Here is a 17,317-nt window from a genome sequence, read left to right on the forward strand (position 1 = left end):
AAGCGATTCCACCCGCAGCTAGCAGGCACACATATCAGCTGTTGATAACAGCTGATATGTGCGCCGATCGCCGCCGCCTGCCGGAGGCAGGGGGCGGGGCTTACCGGCACACGATTCATGACGTATCTAGTACGTCATGGGTCGTTAAGGGGTTAAGAACAGAAGACAGAACTAATTACATGGAGTCTAATATAATGAAAACAGCCACAATGCTGAATGAATTCAAAAAGTACATAACAAATGTCAGGCAGTAAAACATTACAAATAAGTTTCATAAAATAAAAGGTAACAAACCAGGAACCTAATACTTACTTTTGTATATAGTATCCAGCGCCCGGGTGAGGGAGAAACCAGGACAAGTCTTCAATATGCTGAGTCCAAGAAATGACCAAAGTCTTAAGGGTGCTTTACACGCTGCGACATCGCTACCGATATATCGTCGGGGCATGTCGTTAGTGACGCACATCCAGCGCCGGTAGCAACATCGCAGCGTGTGACACCAAGGAGCGATGATCAATGATCGCAAAATCGTTCAAAAACGGTGATCGTTGACATGTTGCTCCTTTCCTTAATATCGCTGCTGCCACAGGTACGATGTTGTTCGTCGTTCCTGCGGCATCACACATCGCTATGTGTGACACCGCAGGAACGACGAACATCTCCTTACCTGCGTCCACCGGCAATGCGGAAGGAAGGAGGTGGACAGGATGTTCCGGCCGCTCATCTCCTCCTCTCCTATTGGCCGGCCGCTTAGTGACGCCAAACGCACCTCACGTTTGAAGGAGGGATTGTTCGGCGGTCAGAGCGACGTCGCTGACAAGGTATGTGCGTGTGACGCTGCCGTAGCAATAATGTTGGCTACTGCAGCGAGCACCAAATGTCGCACGAACGACGGGGGCGGGTGCTATCGCGCTCGACATCGCTGCGTGTAAAGCACCCTTTAGGGTACTTTCACACTTGCATCATTTGGCATCCGTCACAATGCGTTGTGTGACGCATGTGAAGAATGCGTTGTAAATAGTGTGATAATAAAGGTAACGGATTCCTGTGAAATAACGTGTTGCGTTAGTATTCAGCCGAGAGAAAGTCTTCAATACGCTGAGCCCAAGACATGGCCAAAGTCCTAGGGGTACTTTACACGTTGCGACATCGCTAGCATCGGCTAGCGATGTCGAGCGCGTTAGCAGCCGCCCCCATCGCACATGCGATCTTGTGTGATTGCTGCCGTAGCGAACATTATCGCTATGGCAGCTTCACACGCACTTACCTGGTCGGCGGCTTCGCTGTGACTGCCGAACAATCACTCCCTCAAAAGGGAGGTGCGTTCGGCGTCACCGCGACCTCACCAAGCGGCCGGCCAATAGCAGCGGAGGGGCGGAGATGAGCGGGACATAACATCCCGCCCACCTTCTTCCTTCCGCATAGCCGGTAGACGCAGGTAAGGAGATGTTTGTCGTTCCTGCGGCTTCACACACAGCGATGTGTGCTGCTGCAGGAACGACAAACAACATCGAACCGACATTATGGAAATGAACGACGCTACACAGATCAGCGATTTTTGACGCTGATGCGCTCGTTCATCGGCGCAACTAGGATTTACACGTTGCGATGCCGTTACCGGCGCCAGATGTGCGTCACTAACGACGTGACCACGACGCTATATAGGTAACGATGTCGCAATGTGTAAAATACGCCTTACACTCATTCTTAAGACCTGGTCATTTGTTACTCATCCCCCATCCTGTAATGTCGCCTCCAGGGGAGGGATCAGAATAACTGCATTTTATGCTTTTTCTGAAAAAAATTGTTTAAGGGAACCCGTCAACAGATTTGGTGACTATAAGCTGCAGCCACCACCACTGGGCTCTTATATACAGCATTCTAACTTACTGTATATAAGATCCCAGGCTGCTGTGTAGAACATAAAAAGCACTTTATAATACTCACCTTAACGGTCGGTACGGTGCAGACTGGTCGAATGGGTGGCTCTTTTCTCCGGGTGCGGCACCTCCTCTTTCGGCAATTTTTGTCCTCCTTCTTCTGAAGCCTGGGTGCTTGACGCGTTCTATGTCATGCACACAGGCCGGCATTGAGGTCCTGCACAGTCGCACTTTGATTTGCCATGAGCAGGGCAGATCAAAGTATTGTAGTGCGCCTGCGAAGGACTTCAATGCCGGCTAGTGTCGATAATGTAGGACGAGTCATCCAGCCCAGCTTCAGAAGAAGGAGGCAAAGATGGCCGAAAGAGGCGGCGCCAGTACTGGAGAACGGAGACACCCATTTGACCAGTCTGCACCGTACCAACCGTTTAGGTGATTATTATAAAGTGATTTTTACATTCTCTACACAGCGGCCTGGGCTCTTATATACAGTATGTTAGAATGCTGTATACAAGAGCCCACTGGTTGTGGCCGCAGCTTATAGGCCCCAAATCTGGTCACAGGTTCCCTTTAAAAGAACAGACAGTCCTCTGTGGTTGACACCTTTTAATGGCTAAGGCTATGTGCGCACTTACCGGATTTTGCAGCATGTTTCGCTGCAGAAAATGTTCATAACATCTCTGCAGTGAATCATCAGCAAAACCTATGGGAAAAAAAAATCCTGGGCGCACTGGGCGGAATTTGACAGCTGCATGTTTTGCTGCAGGATTCCCGCAGCAAAAACAATTGCAAGTCAATTCTTTTCCGCCCATCGCTGCGGGATTTCACTCCATTGACTCCAATGTAATCGTGAAATCCCGCAGGGAATAACGCAGGCAGCAAATTCTGTACGGTTCACTGCGTTTTCCTGCGTTATTCCCTGCGGTATTTCGCGGTTTACCTCCGGTAATGTACATCGCTGCCTGCGGTTTTGCAGGGAAGTGATGTCATTACAGGAAGAGGAAGCCGTGCAGAGAGTAAACAAACATACAGATCACAGACACAGACACACACAAACATAGAAAGCAAACGGAAATATAGAAAACAAAACACGTGGGCTCCGCTGTATATTTACCGTCCAGCCGAGGTAAGCACACAGCGGCGGCCCGGTATTCTCAGGCTGGGGAGGGAGAGGGGCAGGGTTAATGTCCCCCGCCTCACTCCCCCTCCCGCAGCCGAGACCAATCAGCCGCAGCTGCCCCGGGACTGTCGCATGCATTATGCGGCAGTACCGGCGTGTCTCCGGCTCTTCCTGCCGCCGTGTAGCAGTGGCAGTCAGGGTAATACAAGGAGTTAATGGTGGCGGATCACCGCCATTAACTCCAGGCTTGATCATGGCAGCGTCTATGTGACAGCTGACATGATCAACCTGTAAGTAACGTGAATAAAACACACAGAAAAATCCTTTATTTTAAATAAAACACAAACAAGCCTCGTTCACCCTTTTATTAACCCCCCCCCCCAACACACAGCTCCGGCGTAATCCACAGCTCCAGCATAATCCACAGCTCCTGCGCTGCTTACATCCAGCCGCGACTGACACTGTCACAGCGCTGAATGCAGGGTCGCAGCAAGACAGCAGAAGTAATTACCGGTCATTTCCCACGGCCGGTAATGTGAACTCACTGCCGACCGTGAGAAATGCAGCGATCTGTCCTCTATCTATCTGTCTGTCTGTCTATCTATCTATCCCTCTATCTATTCTTCTGTCTCTTTATCTATCTATCTATCTATCTATCTATCTACTATCTAAGAAGGAAATTATTTTTTTTTTCAATGTGCTTTATTGCATTGAATGCAATAAAGCACATGTACCAACCCGCACACGGCAAAACCGCGGCAATACCGCGAACAATACCGCGGTAAAACCGCAGCAAACCGCATGCGGTTTGCCGCGTTTATCTTTCAGTACCTGCGGAATTTTCTTGAGAAAATTCCATTTTCCAGTGCGCACATAGCCTAAGGCTAGGTTCACATTTCCGTTGTTTTACATCAGTCACATGCGTCGCTTGACCCATGTGACTGATGCATTGTACAACGGATGACAATGAACAGAATTTCATTGTCGGACTCCGTTGTGTGCGGGGGCGGAGTTCGGGTTGGGTGGAGCCGAGCGTGGCCGTGGCACTGAGGACGTCAGTGCCGCGGGGACTGCAGGACAGGTGAGTGTGTGTGTGAGAGTATGTGTGTATACATGCGGAGTGCGGGAGGGGGCGGAGCCGAGCGGTGAAGTGTCGGGCTCCGTGCACAGCCAGGGTAAATATCGGGTAAAAGCAAAGCACTTTTTGCTTGGTTACCCGAAATTTTATCTTGGTTACCAGCGTACACCGTTTAGCACTGGCTCCCTGCACACGTAACCAGTGTAAATATCGGGTAACTAACCAAAGCGCATTGCTTAGTAACCCGATGTGTATCCTGGTTACGTGTGCAGGGAGCCAGAGAGCGCATGCGCAGCGAAATCCTACGGGTTGCACTGCTCAAAAAACGTTACAGGCTGCGTTGCTCCCGCCCGGCGGTCAGTCAAAAAATGACTGACCGCGACGCAGCAGATGCAACGCAGGGTCATCAGTCGCAATCCGTCGCTAATAGAAGTCTATGGGGAAAAACTGGATTCCTGCAAAATATTTTGCAGGATACCATAAATCCGCAAGGCGACGGAGTGTGACTGAAGCAAAATAACGGAAGTGTGAACCTAGCCTAACTGAAAAGATGGTAATAACTTTCTGTTGATGTTCTTCCTGCACCTCTGGATTGTGATGTGTAACTGCAAGAAAATCTACCGTATTTTTCGGACTATAAGACGCACCGGACTATAAGACGCACCCTGGTTTTAGAGAAGGAAAATAGGAAAATAAAATTTTAAGCAAAAAATGTGGTCATGACACACTTATGGGGCGAGGATCTGCTGCTGACACACTATTATGGGGGTAATGTCCCCAAATTCTCTAGTAAGGTACCCCATCCTGGTAATGATTCTCCTGCCTTGTATATAATCCCCATCCTTATATTTATTTTTATATTATATATATATATAATGTGTATGTATGTGTGTGTGTGTGTCCCTCATCCTGCTATAGGTCTCTCATCCTGCTATAGGTCACCCATCATCCTGCTCACATGTGCCCCATCATCCTGCTCACATGTGCCCCATCATCCTGCTCACATGTGCCCCATCATCCTGCTCACATTTGCCCCATCATCCTGCTCACATGTGCCCCATCATCCTGCTCATATTTGCCCCATCATCCTGCTCATATGTGCCCCATCATCCTGCGGAACACACATAAAAAAATAAAATAAACATTTATATTCACCTTTCCTCGCTCCACGCAGCGTCGCTCCTCCTCCGTCTGTGCTGGCAGCGCTGTGTGGAGCCGGCCACGCTCCCTGCTGCACCGCGATCTCCTTCTGTCTGTGCCGGCGATGCTGTGTGGACACGTGCGCACAGCGATGACGTCATCGCTGTGAGCCCCGTTAGTCTCTACACAGCGCGGCCGGCAATCAGGAGGACATCGCGGTGCTGCGGGGAACGGTGAGTAATGTGCACTGATTCACTGCACCGCGCGCTGATGATGATGCGCGGGGAGCAGTGAATACAGCCGCACATGATCACTCCTGGCTGTAGTTGCCAGGGGTGATCACGGCTGGCTGTTTACTTCGCGCGCGTCCCCACTCATCACCCCGCCCACCTGTCAGCGCTGAGAGATGGGCGGGAGGATGGGCGTGCATATATAATGAGCGGGCCCACGTGGTCACGGCAGGCGCTGCTGCTGCCTGTTCGTGCCCCGATGACCCGCTCCACCGCAGCACCCTCATTCCCCGCAGCCATGCCCTACATTCAGACCATTAGACGCACCCCCCACTTTCCCCCAACATTTGGGGGAAAAAAAGTGCGTCTTATGGTCCGAAAAATACGGTAATTCCCAGACACAATGAGAAAAACAACGGTGGACACCGGAATCCTATATAATAAACCATATTACAATTCGATGACACTTCCCATGACTCCCGTCCAGTTTTTTTATTGTGTAAATTGAAAATGGCGCACACATGACATATTAAATGTTCACAGACCAATAAGAGATAACAGAGCCGAGATCCCGTACCGTATATAACATTTACATTTACCATAGGGGCTGTGAGGGGCGTTGGTAAGAATACAAAAGATTAAGGGCCAAAAGCTCCAAGACATACGTTTTGCCAATGATCCTCCCACCCAAACAAAAAATGTGACACCACAGATAACACAGCGATACCACTCCAAGTACAGATAATGTAGAAGATGTTGTAAAAACTTCACATTTATTAAACAATTCATAATATAGTGGAATCTTGGATTACGAGCTTAATTGGTTTCGGGAGTGTGCTCTTAAACCAAGTTAGGGGTACTTCTCACATAGCGAGATCGCTGCTGAGTCACGGTTTTTGTGACGCAGCAGTGACCTCATCAGCGATCTCACTGTGTGTGACACTGAGCAGTGATCTGGCCCCTGCTGTGAGATCGCTGCTCGTTACACACAGTGCTGGTTCATTTTTTGGACGTTGCTCTCCCGCTGTGAAGCACACATTGCTGTGTTTGACAGCGAGAGAGCAACGGTCTGAATGTGCAGGGAGCAAATGTCTGGCAGCCTGCGGTAAGCTGTAACCAAGGTAAATATCGGGTAACCAAGCGAAGGACTTTGCTTGGTTACTCGATATTTACCTTGGTTACTAGCATCCGCCACTCTCACGCTGTCATTGCCAGCTCCCTGCACACGTAGCCAGAGTACACATTGGGTAAATAAGCAAAGCGGTTTGCATATTAACCCAATGTTTACTCTGGCTAGGAGTGCAGGGAGCCAGCGCTAAGCGGTGTACGCTGGCAATCAAGGTAAATATCGGGTAACCAAGCAAAGTGGTTTGCTTTTAGTTACCCGATATTTACACTGGCTACGTGTGCAGGGAGCCCGACACTTCCCCGCTCGGCTCCGCCCCCTCCCGCACTCCGCATGTACACACACACCCCTGTCCCCAGCAATGCAGACACCAGCACTGACGTCCTAGTGCCATGGCCCTGCTCGACTCCACCCACACCGCACTCCGCTACCCACACACATTCTCACCGGCCGAGCGATCAGCTGATCACCCGGCGGCCGGCTACTGTGAGCGATCAGCTGATCACCCGGCTACTGTGAGCGATCAGCTGATCACCCGGCTACTGTGAGCGATCAGCTGATCACCCGGCTACTGTGAGCGATCAGCTGATCACCCGGCTACTGTGAGCGATCAGCTGATCACCCGGCTACTGTGAGCGATCAGCTGATCGTTCACAATAGTCTGCCGCCGGTAAAACTGTAAAAAAAAAATAAAAAATAAAAGAAACAAAAACGGATTCCGTTGTTTTGTACGATCTGTTGCATCCGTCACACAACACAATGCAACGGATCCCGTCCAACGCAAGTGTGAAACTAGCCTTACTGAACACTGAAAAACAAAAGGATTTTTTTATTTTTTTGTAATTTCCTCCTATTTGGATTTTTTTTCTTAATTATACAGGAAATTAGATGGTGAAATAAAAGAAAGACGTCAATCAGCTACAACCTGTCCTGCAAAAAAAACCACACGCGCCCTCAATGCAGAGATAAGGAAGGGGGAAGGGAAATGGGGGAGGGGGATTCTGGCTCTTGAAAACAACTAAGAAGCAGAAAAACAAAATTTCCGCAGAGAGAAAGGGTTAATGCATTCCGCAGGGCCGTGAATGGGGAAAAACCGCATGATAAAAAGTTCATAGAGCCCCAGATACACAGAAAAGTGCTGCAAACAGAGCAGCAGCCATAGAAGAGGCCAGAGACAGCCGCCCTCCCGTCCCGCTGCGGTAACGACTACACTGAGGCTGTGGACCACAACTCCCATCATGCTGTGCAGCAACGAGGCCCCCGGGGCCGCCGCCGGTTACACCGGACCCGCACTCACCTTGAACCACGGTAGCGTCTGGAATGGAGTTGATTTCTTGAGGGAAGACGTCACCGGAAGGGGCGGGGCCTCCTCAGTGCAGAGCTGTGGGCGGGAAGCAGCAGTGCCCGGGCCCTGTGCAGAGCGGACGGATCCTGACCCTGAGGTGGAGAATATTCAGCTTTTCCTCATCAGTTATAGCTCTGGGGTCTCAGACTGGATTTTGGGGGCAGAATAAAGCGTCTCCTGTCAGTGCTGGGGGCTGCAGCTCGTGTTTATCTCACAGGGAATGCACTGAAGCTGCAGCACGGTGCTTTGGAGGCTTCCATATGAAAGGGGGGTTATGGGAGGGGAGCACGGGGTGATGCTGTGGAAACTTTCATAAGGAATGTGAGGGTTATACAAGGCAGGAGGCGACGCTGCATGTTTGGGGGGCTTGGATGATGCTATGTGGGACGTTTTGGGGGGGGGGGGGCTCTGCATGTTTGGGGGGCTCACACAGTGAGCAGGGGGCGACGCACGTCTGGGGGGGGCTCGCGGAGGGCGACGCTGCACGTCTGGGGGGGGCTCGCGGAGGGCGACGCTGCACGTCTGGGGGGGGCTCACGGAGGGCGACGCTGCACGTCTGGGGGGGGCTCGCGGAGGGCGACGCTGCACGTCTGGGGGGGCTCGCGGAGGGCGACGCTGCACGTCTGGGGGGGGGGCTCGCGGAGGGCGACGCTGCACGTCTGGGGGGGGCTCGCGGAGGGCGACGCTGCACGTCTGGGGGGGGCTCGCGGAGGGCGACGCTGCACGTCTGGGGGGGGGCTCGCGGAGGGCGACGCTGCACGTCTGTGGGGGGGCTCGCAAACGGCGATGCTGCACGTCTGTAGGGGGGGTGGCTCGCGAAGGGCGACTGCACGTCTGTGGTGGGGGCTCGCGGACTGCGACGCTGCACGCCTGTGGTGGGGGCTCGCGGAGGGCGACGCTGCACGTCTGTGGTGGGGGCTCGCGGAGGGCGACGCTGCACGTCTGGGGGGGGCTCGCAGAGGGCGACGCTGCACGTCTGGGGGGGGCTTGCGGAGGGCGACGCTGCACGTCTGGGGGGGCTTGTGGAGGGCGACGCTGCACGTCTGGGGGGGCTCGTGGAGGGCGACGCTGCATGTCTGTGGGGGGGCTCGCGGAGGGCGACGCTGCACGTCTGTGGGGGGGCTCGCGAAGGGCGACTGCACGTCTGTGGGGGGGGCTCGCGGAGGGCGACGCTGCACGTCTGTGGTGGAGGCTCGCGGAGGGCGACGCTGCACGTCTGTGTTGGAGCTCGCGGAGGGCGACGCTGCACGTCTGTGTTGGAGCTCACGGAGGGCAACGCTGCACGTCTGTGGTGGGGGCTCGCGGAGGGCGACACTGCACGTCTGTGGTGGAGCTCGCGGAGGGTGACGCTGCACATCTGGGGAGGGCTCGCGGAGGGCGACACTGCACTTTTGCGGGGCATTGGTGCGTGTTGTGGGGGCTCTCGCTGGGCAGTGGTGCGTGTTGTGGGGGCTCTTGCGGGGCAGTGGTGTGTGTTGTGGGGGCTCTTGCGGGGCAGTGGTGTGTGTTGTGGGGGCTCTTGCGGGGCAGTGGTGTGTGTTGTGGGGGCTCTCGCGGGGCAGTGGTGCGTGCGTGTTGTGGGGGCTCTTGCGGGGCAGTGGTGTGTGTTGTGGGGGCTCTTGCGGGGCAGTGGTGCGTGCGTGTTGTGGGGGCTCTTGCGGGGCAGTGGTGTGTGTTGTGGGGGCTCTTGCGGGGCAGTGGTGTGTGTTGTGGGGGCTCTTGCGGGGCAGTGGTGTGTGTTGTGGGGGCTCTTGCGGGGCAGTGGTGTGTGTTGTGGGGGCTCTTGCGGGGCAGTGGTGTGTGTTGTGGGGGCTCTTGCGGGGCAGTGGTGTGTGTTGTGGGGGCTCTCGCGGGGCAGTGATGTGTGTTGTGGGGGCTCTCGCGGGGCAGTGGTGCGTGTTGTGGGGGCTCTCGCGGGGCTCTTGCTGGGCAGTGGGGGGCTCTTGCTGGGCAGCGGAGGGCACCCCCCCCGCTGCCCAGCGAGAGCCCCCGCATAAGAGGATCAGGGGCTGCTAAAGACAGAAAATAAACTGTCAGCGAGATCTGAACAGCCCCCCCCCCCCCCCAACGTGCAGCCTCTCTCCCCGCGAGCCCCTCCCCAACGTGCAGCCTCTCTCCCCGCGAGCCCCTCCCCAACGTGCAGCCTCTCTCCCCGCGAGCCCCTCCCCAACGTGCAGCCTCTCTCCCCGCGAGCCCCTCCCCAACGTGCAGCCTCTCTCCCCGCGAGCCCCTCCCCAGCATGCAGCCTCTCTCCCCGCGAGCCCCTCCCCAGCGTGCAGCCTCTCTCCCCGCGAGCCCCTCCCCAGCGTGCAGCCTCTCTCCCCGCGAGCCCCTCCCCAGCGTGCAGCCTCTCTCCCCGCGAGCCCCTCCCCAGCGTGCAGCCTCTCTCCCTACAAGCCACTAAAAGTTCGGCGTCACACCCTACCTAGTGCGAGCCCCACTAATGTGTATCCTCTCCCTGCGAGCCCCACCAAACATGCAGCGTCGCCCCCTGCCCAGTGCGAGCCCCCCCCACAACGTGGTGCGAGTCTCCCAAACGTGCATCGCCCCTGCAAGACCCCCAAATGTGCAGTATAGTCCCCTGTCCAATGCGAGCTTCCCAAACGCGCCGCCCGCCACTGCCCAGCGAGAGCCCCCCCCCAGCGAGAGCCCCTGCAGCGCCCGCCGCTGCCTAGCGTGCCCCCCCCCCCAGCGAGAGCCCCTGCAGCGCCCGCCGCTGCCCAGCGAGGGCCCCCGCGCCGCTACCCAGCGAGAGCCCCTGCAGCACCCCCGGGGGCTCTCGCTGGGCAGCGGTGGGCGCTGCAGGGGCTCTCGCTGGGGGGGATGGCTCGCTGGGCGGCGCATTGGGGGGGGGCCTCGCGGGGGGGGGGGTGGCGCGTTTGGGAGGCTCGCACTGGACAGGGTGCTATAGTGCACATTTGGGGGGTCTTGCAGGTTGACGATGCACGTTTGGGAGGCTCGCACTGGGCAGGGGGCGACGCTGCACGTTGTGGGGGGGGCTCGCACTGGGCAGGGGGCGACGCTGCATGCTTGATGGGGCTCGCAGGGAGAGGATGCACATTTTAGTGTGGCTCGCACTAGGTAGGGTGTGACGCCGAATTTTTGGTGGCTTGCAGGGGGCTGTGTTGCACTTTGGGGGGGGGGCTTGCAGGGTGTACTAGGCAGGGGGCAACATTGCACGTTGAGGGACTCGTGCTGGGCAGGGGGCCGTGTTGCACGTTGGGGGGGGGCTCGCAGGGAGAGAGACTGCACGTTGGGGGGGTCTCGCAGGGAGAGAGACTGCACGTTGGGGGGTCTCGCAGGGAGAGAGACTGCACGTTGGGGGGGTCTCGCAGGGAGAGAGACTGCACGTTGGGGGGGTCTCGCAGGGAGAGAGACTGCATGTTGGGGGGTCTCGCAGGGAGAGAGACTGCACGTTGGGGGGGTCTCGCAAGGAGAGAGACTGCACGTTGGGGGGTCTCGCAGGGAGAGAGACTGCACGTTGGGGGTCTCGCAGGGAGAGAGACTGCACGTTGGGGGGGGTTGCAGGGAGAGAGGCTGCTCGTTGGGGGAGATCGCAGGGAGAGAGGCTGCACGTGGGGAGGGGTCGCAGGGAGAGAGGCTGCACGTCGGGGGGGGGGGGGGTCGCAGGGAAAGAGGCTGCACGTGGGGGGGGTCGCAGGGAGAGAGGCTGCACGTGGGGGGGGTCGCAGGGAGAGAGGCTGCACGTCGGGGGGGGTCGCAGGGAAGAGAGGCTGCATGTCGGGGGTCACAGGGAGAGAGGCTGCACGTTGGGGGGGGGGGGCTTGCAGGGCGCGCTGAGCAGGGGGCTGTGTTGCACGTTGGGGGGGCTTGCTGGGCAGGGAGCTGTGTTGCACGTTGGGGGGGGCTTGCAGGGGGCAGTGTTGCACATTGGGGGGGCTTGCACTGGGAACTCTGTGTGTTATTAATCTTCTCCCTTTGTTCTTCAAATACAGCTTGTGACTATTGGAAACGGTGTAATTGCCCCCCGTCGTCCCACCTTAGAGACGGAGAGAACAGTGTGGTGTAATCCACATCATCCTCCGGTGTCCTCCAATTTATTCAACAAGAGGATTTTTATGGTAAATGCAGAAATACAATTTTTACATCTAAAACGCACGGGACTCTGATACAAAAGAGTTTTTTCTTTCATTGTCGCCAATGTCCAACATGGCTTAACCCCTTCATGACCATGGACGGATCTTTCCGTCATGGATCGTGTCCCGGTAAGCCCCGCCCCCTGCCGCGGGCAGGCGGCGTGGATCAGCACACATATCAGCTGTTTTCAACAGCTGACATGTGTGCCTACATGTTCCGAATGGAATCGCATTAACCCCTTAGATCTCGCTGCCAAAGTCTGGCAGCGAGATCTATATGCGCGCGGCCATGTTTTTTACTTACCGCCGCCCCCTCCGGACGTCACGTGAGTGATCACGTGACGTTCGGTGGTTGCCATCGTAGCACAGGGTCATGTGATGACGCCTGCTGGTACGAAGTTTCACTTTCATTCTTCCTCGGCACGGAGCAGAGGAAAAAAGAAAGTGACTATTTCTGCTGTTTACAGCGGTATAGCTGTGATCAGCAGATAGCGATCAGCAATCGGATTGCTGATCGCTATAGCCCCCTAGGGGGACTAGTAAAATAAAATAAAAAAAGTTTTAAAAAATAAAAAAAAACCTAAAAGTTCAAATCACCCCCCATTCCCCCCATTGAAAATTAAAGGGTTAAAAAATAAATAAATATACACATATTTGGTATCGCCGCGTTCAGAAATGCCCGATCTATCAACATATAAAATCAATTAATCTGATTGGTAAACGGCGTAGTGGCAAAAAAATTCCAAACGCCAAAATTACGTTTTTTGGTCGCCGCAAGTTTTACGCAAAATGCAATAACAGGCGATCAAAACGTAGCATCTGCACAAAAATGCTACCATTAGAAACATCAGCTCGAGACGCAAAAAATAAGCCGTCACTGAGCCATAGATCCCAAAAAATAACGCTACGTGTTTCGGAAAATGGCGCAAAACGTGCGCCACTTTTATTGGACAAACTTGTGAATTTTTTTTAACCCCTTAGATACAAGTAAATCTATACATGTTTGGTGTCTACAAACTCGCACCGACATCAGGCATCATACCTACACATCAGTTTTATCATATAGTGAACACCGTGAATAAAACATCCCAAAAACTATTGTGCCATCACACTTTTTTTGCAATTTTTCCACACTTGGAATTTTTTTGCTGCTTTCCAGTACACCATATGGTAAAACTTATGGTTTCATTTAAAAGTACAACTTATCCCGCAAAAAACAAGCCCTCATATGGCAAGATTGACGGAAAAATAAAAAAGTTACGGCTCTCGGAAGAAGGGGAGCAAAAAACAAAAACGCAAAAACGGAAAGTGCCCCGGGGCTGAAGGGGTTAATTCTATGTATTGATTTGTAAAGTTGAATATTACAGTATATTTGTACTACTGTCTCCTCCTCATTACCCTGTAGACTGTAAGCCCCCGAGGGCAGGGTCCGCTCCCCTCTGTACCCGTCTTGGAGAATAGGTTTATTCACTGTAATTTATAACTGTGTTTTGTGTTACCCGTTCCCATGTGCAGCATGGAATCAGTGGTTCTCTATAAAAATAAAGCTATAAATATTTCTCCTTTTTGTTAGAATTATTGGTATGCTTGTTTTAATAAAACTGTTGAATGTTCATTTCTATATTGATAAAGCTCAGTGTGACATTAGTGATCAGTCACTGCCGGTTGGATCTGTATCGGGCTGCGGTCACACATTGCTGTAGGTAGTTTCCTCAGTCCTCACATGTGGACCCACAGTAAATTGTCCAGATCTCGCTGACAATGTATTTTCTGTCTTTAACAACCCCTGATCCTCTCTTATGCCCCACATTTATTAGGCCCCAGTCGTGTTTCTCGGTGTTTCCCTCTTTTTGTGGCAACATAACTCCATGAGGCTCACACTGCCTGATTCAGGTCATTTGGGGCGAAACCTTTTTTCTTATTTATTTAAAGGGACGTAAGTCGCTGAGGGTCTGAAGCTGTTGTCACCACTGTTCCATAGGACTGGCTCTGGCAGAGGCACACTACATATTTTACAAAGGGGTAACAATACTCCTTAGAAAGTTTGAGAAGTATTTTTAGCCTCTGAGGAGAACATCATAATTTGCAACAATACAAAACTATAGTACATACAGTAGATGGGTATCCATAAGGCCCCTTTCAGATATCCGTGTTTAAACAGTTGCAAGTCACACGTGCTGGTATGGTCGTCCCTGTAGTATCGGTAAAAAAAGTAAGATACTGAAATGAATGTTTTGGATTTATTTTTTTTTATGTGTAAAGCCTGAAAAATTATAAATACTTATGTTGAGGATAAGAATTGAGTATAAAAAAAATAATTCAGCCATTTCATAGACTCAGGTATATAGTTTAGCAGATGTGAACTAACACACATATTTATGAATGCTTTTGTTCCTTACTATCATGTATATATGTATATTACATATTCAGTGTATTTTCCTTAGACACCGTATACCAGCAGATGTAATTTTAAAGATGGCTGCTATATCTTGTCTACACCCAAAGGAGATGATAAACAAAGAAATTCCTGGAGCCTGGACTGACCAATCAGGAAGAGACTATGCAGATCTATATGTCTTGAAGTCTTGACCTGCGATACTTGATTGGACTAAAACTTTTGTATACAGCCTTCACTTCTCAAGGGCTATAGAAAGTTTCAAAAAATAAAGACCACTTGGTCAGTGCCAGTCATGGAGATAGATATAACTGACTCGTCTGTTATTAGTCTCGTGTGCACACATGACATTATGATTTGGAACAGGAGTCAGATCCCAGGGACCGCTTGAGTCTCATCGTCGTCATTTTAACCCTGACACATATATAAAGATTATATAGAACAGATAGAATAGTGATATAGAGAGAGATAGCTTGACCAGCTGTTTTACACTTTTTATTTTTTAATTTAAAAAAATAAATGACGCGGGGTCCCCCCAATTTTCATTTTAGATTTAAAAAATGTTGTGGGGTCCCCTCCGTTTTACTAAAAACCAGCCATGGTACAGCAGACAACTGGGGGATGATATTATTAGGGTGGAAAGGGCCATGGTTATTTGGCCCTTTCCAGCCTAAGGGCTCATGCGCACGTTACGTACTTACATGCATTTACGCTGCGTTTAGCACTGCATCGTAAATGCATGCGTCCTGTGTTCACTGCACAATCTATGTAGATTGTGCATGAGATGTGCGCACATTGCTTTTTTTGGACACAGCGATTTGGGTGCTAAAATTTTGACCCAAATCCGTGCGTTCATAAAAGCAGCATGTCAATTATTCCGTGCGCTATGGATGCAGCTCCCACTCTGTCTATGGTGGGGGCAGCATCCCAAGCGCATGAAATCGTCTTTTTTAACAAAAAAATGGGGTACATTATGCAGTGTTTCTGCAGCGATTTGAAGCGCACATGTGCTGTCAAATCGCTGCAGAATATTCAGCAGTTAGGTGCGCATGAGCCCTTACAATAGCAGCCCACAGACGCCTGAAAAGTGGAACATCCATTAGAGGTGCCAATTCTGGTGCTGGACTCTGCTCTTCCCGTTGCTCTTGTGCGATGGCAAATAGGGTAATATATGTAGGGTTGATGCCAGCTGCAGCTGGCATCAAGCCTTGGTATTAGTAATGGGTGGCGTGTAGCAGACACCCCTATTACTAATCCAGTAGTTGAAATAAGAATAACAAGGTTTATTTGAACAAAAAAACCTCCGACTTGGCCCTCATTCACCAATTTATTTGATTTTTATAAATAAATTCCGCCGTAATCCATGGTGAGGTCCCATGACATTCCCCAAAAGCAAACCTGGAAAGACATAAAAAAATCATTCAATAAATAAAGACGAGACGCCCTCTTTTCCAATTTATTTCTCGATCAAAGCCCTAATCCTGGTCTGCCGAAATCCAATTGGGGGCGGTCACATTGATCCTATACTGCTGACACATTCAATGGAGAACCGAACGTTCCTCATTGTGAAAGCGCACATACTGCTGTGTATGCTTCCATTCGGTGACCTGGATCTCATAAGGTGAGCTCAGGTCACCGCAGGGACGACCTCAGCAGTATATGTACGGGTGTGGCAGTGATGTCACGGGTTTATCTGAGTTTACAATGAACTCGAATGACATCCTGATGACACCCCTGTGACGTCCGCGGTATTGTGGGTGTTGCGGCAGTAACGTCATGGGTTCATCTGAGTACCCAATGAACTTTGATGAACCCATGAAGCCACTGTCACTACACCCGCAGTAGCGTGGGTGTCGTCAGGATATCGTCAGAGTTCCTTGAATACTCACCTGTCCCCCGCAATGCTGTCCCTGGCACTGATGTCTCTGGTGCTGCTGCTTCCAGGTCCTCCGTGCAGTGCATATTCATTGAGTATAATGAGTGGGGATCGGAAGCAAGTGACAGCAGGGCTGGAGACAAGTGAGTATAAAAAATAATTTTATTTCAGAGAGACATATTTTCTCCGGTACGTGTCATATGGATCACATCAGTGTGACACCCATGCTGCCTGAGAAAAAACGGACATGTCTGCGTGCAGGAAAACATGAGGCCACACGGTCCATGTGAAAACACGCATGTGTGAGGAGCACCATAGAATAACATAAGTACGTGTGGCATCCATGTGAAAAACGGGTGTCACACATACCTGAAACATGGATAAAAATTCCCTGTTTTCCCAATCAGTGCAGGTCCCAGTGATCGGACACTGATCAGCAGGTTATCACCTGTCATATGGATAGGTGATAACTTATTTTCACTAAACAAACCCTTTAAGGCCCGTAAACAATCCCTACAATCGTTTGGCCGACAGCTCTCTCTTGACTATCACATACAGGAGTGCTCGGCCAAATGTTCTTGTGTTCTCTATCAGAGAACAGAAGTTGCCTTCTCTGGTGGTGGATTATCTTTCAAGAGAACAAAAGGATCAACAAGTGGAATTCCAATAAGCCGGTTCCTTCCCTCCCTTGACATCCATTCTCGAGGTAAGTCGGAAAGCCCCCATACACATCACATTGTTGTCTGATCCTGGTGACTTTAGCCCGGTGTATGGGAGCCTTCATGTAATCTGTATAAGGGCTTATTCAAACATCTGTGCACGTCTGTACAATCTCAGAACACAATGCATGGACTGGCTGAGGCCGTCCTTATAGACAGCACTGTGATCTCAGAAATCATGGACCTAGGTGCAGCAACTCCGATCTAATCACCTCTGTAGTGAGACAGCTAGAATGGAGTTGATGTACATGTGCCGCCCCCACGCCTGTAACAGCCGGACTGCTCGGATCCAGACCCGCTGAGTGGCTCGA

General features: G+C 52.0%; 1 protein-coding gene and 1 long non-coding RNA gene across 2 annotated transcripts in view; one reads left to right on the plus strand and one right to left on the minus strand.

Moving 5' to 3' along the window:
- LOC142245472 (uncharacterized) overlaps window positions 1-7,916 on the minus strand; it is a 361,830-nt gene extending 353,914 nt beyond the window's left edge. The window contains 1 exon segment of the mRNA XM_075318198.1: window positions 7,872-7,916. The gene's annotated coding sequence lies outside the window, so the exon portion shown is untranslated.
- Window position 7,917: 1 nt separating this feature from the next.
- Window positions 7,918-14,722, plus strand: LOC142245473 (uncharacterized). The gene is made up of 3 exons (XR_012724773.1): window positions 7,918-8,016; window positions 11,876-12,001; window positions 14,461-14,722. It is a non-coding gene; the product is annotated as an uncharacterized LOC142245473 (long non-coding RNA).
- The last annotated feature ends 2,595 nt before the right edge of the window (window positions 14,723-17,317 follow it).

The sequence above is a fragment of the Anomaloglossus baeobatrachus genome, chromosome 7 (genome assembly GCF_048569485.1).
Source record: "Anomaloglossus baeobatrachus isolate aAnoBae1 chromosome 7, aAnoBae1.hap1, whole genome shotgun sequence".
NCBI lineage: Eukaryota > Metazoa > Chordata > Amphibia > Anura > Aromobatidae > Anomaloglossus > Anomaloglossus baeobatrachus.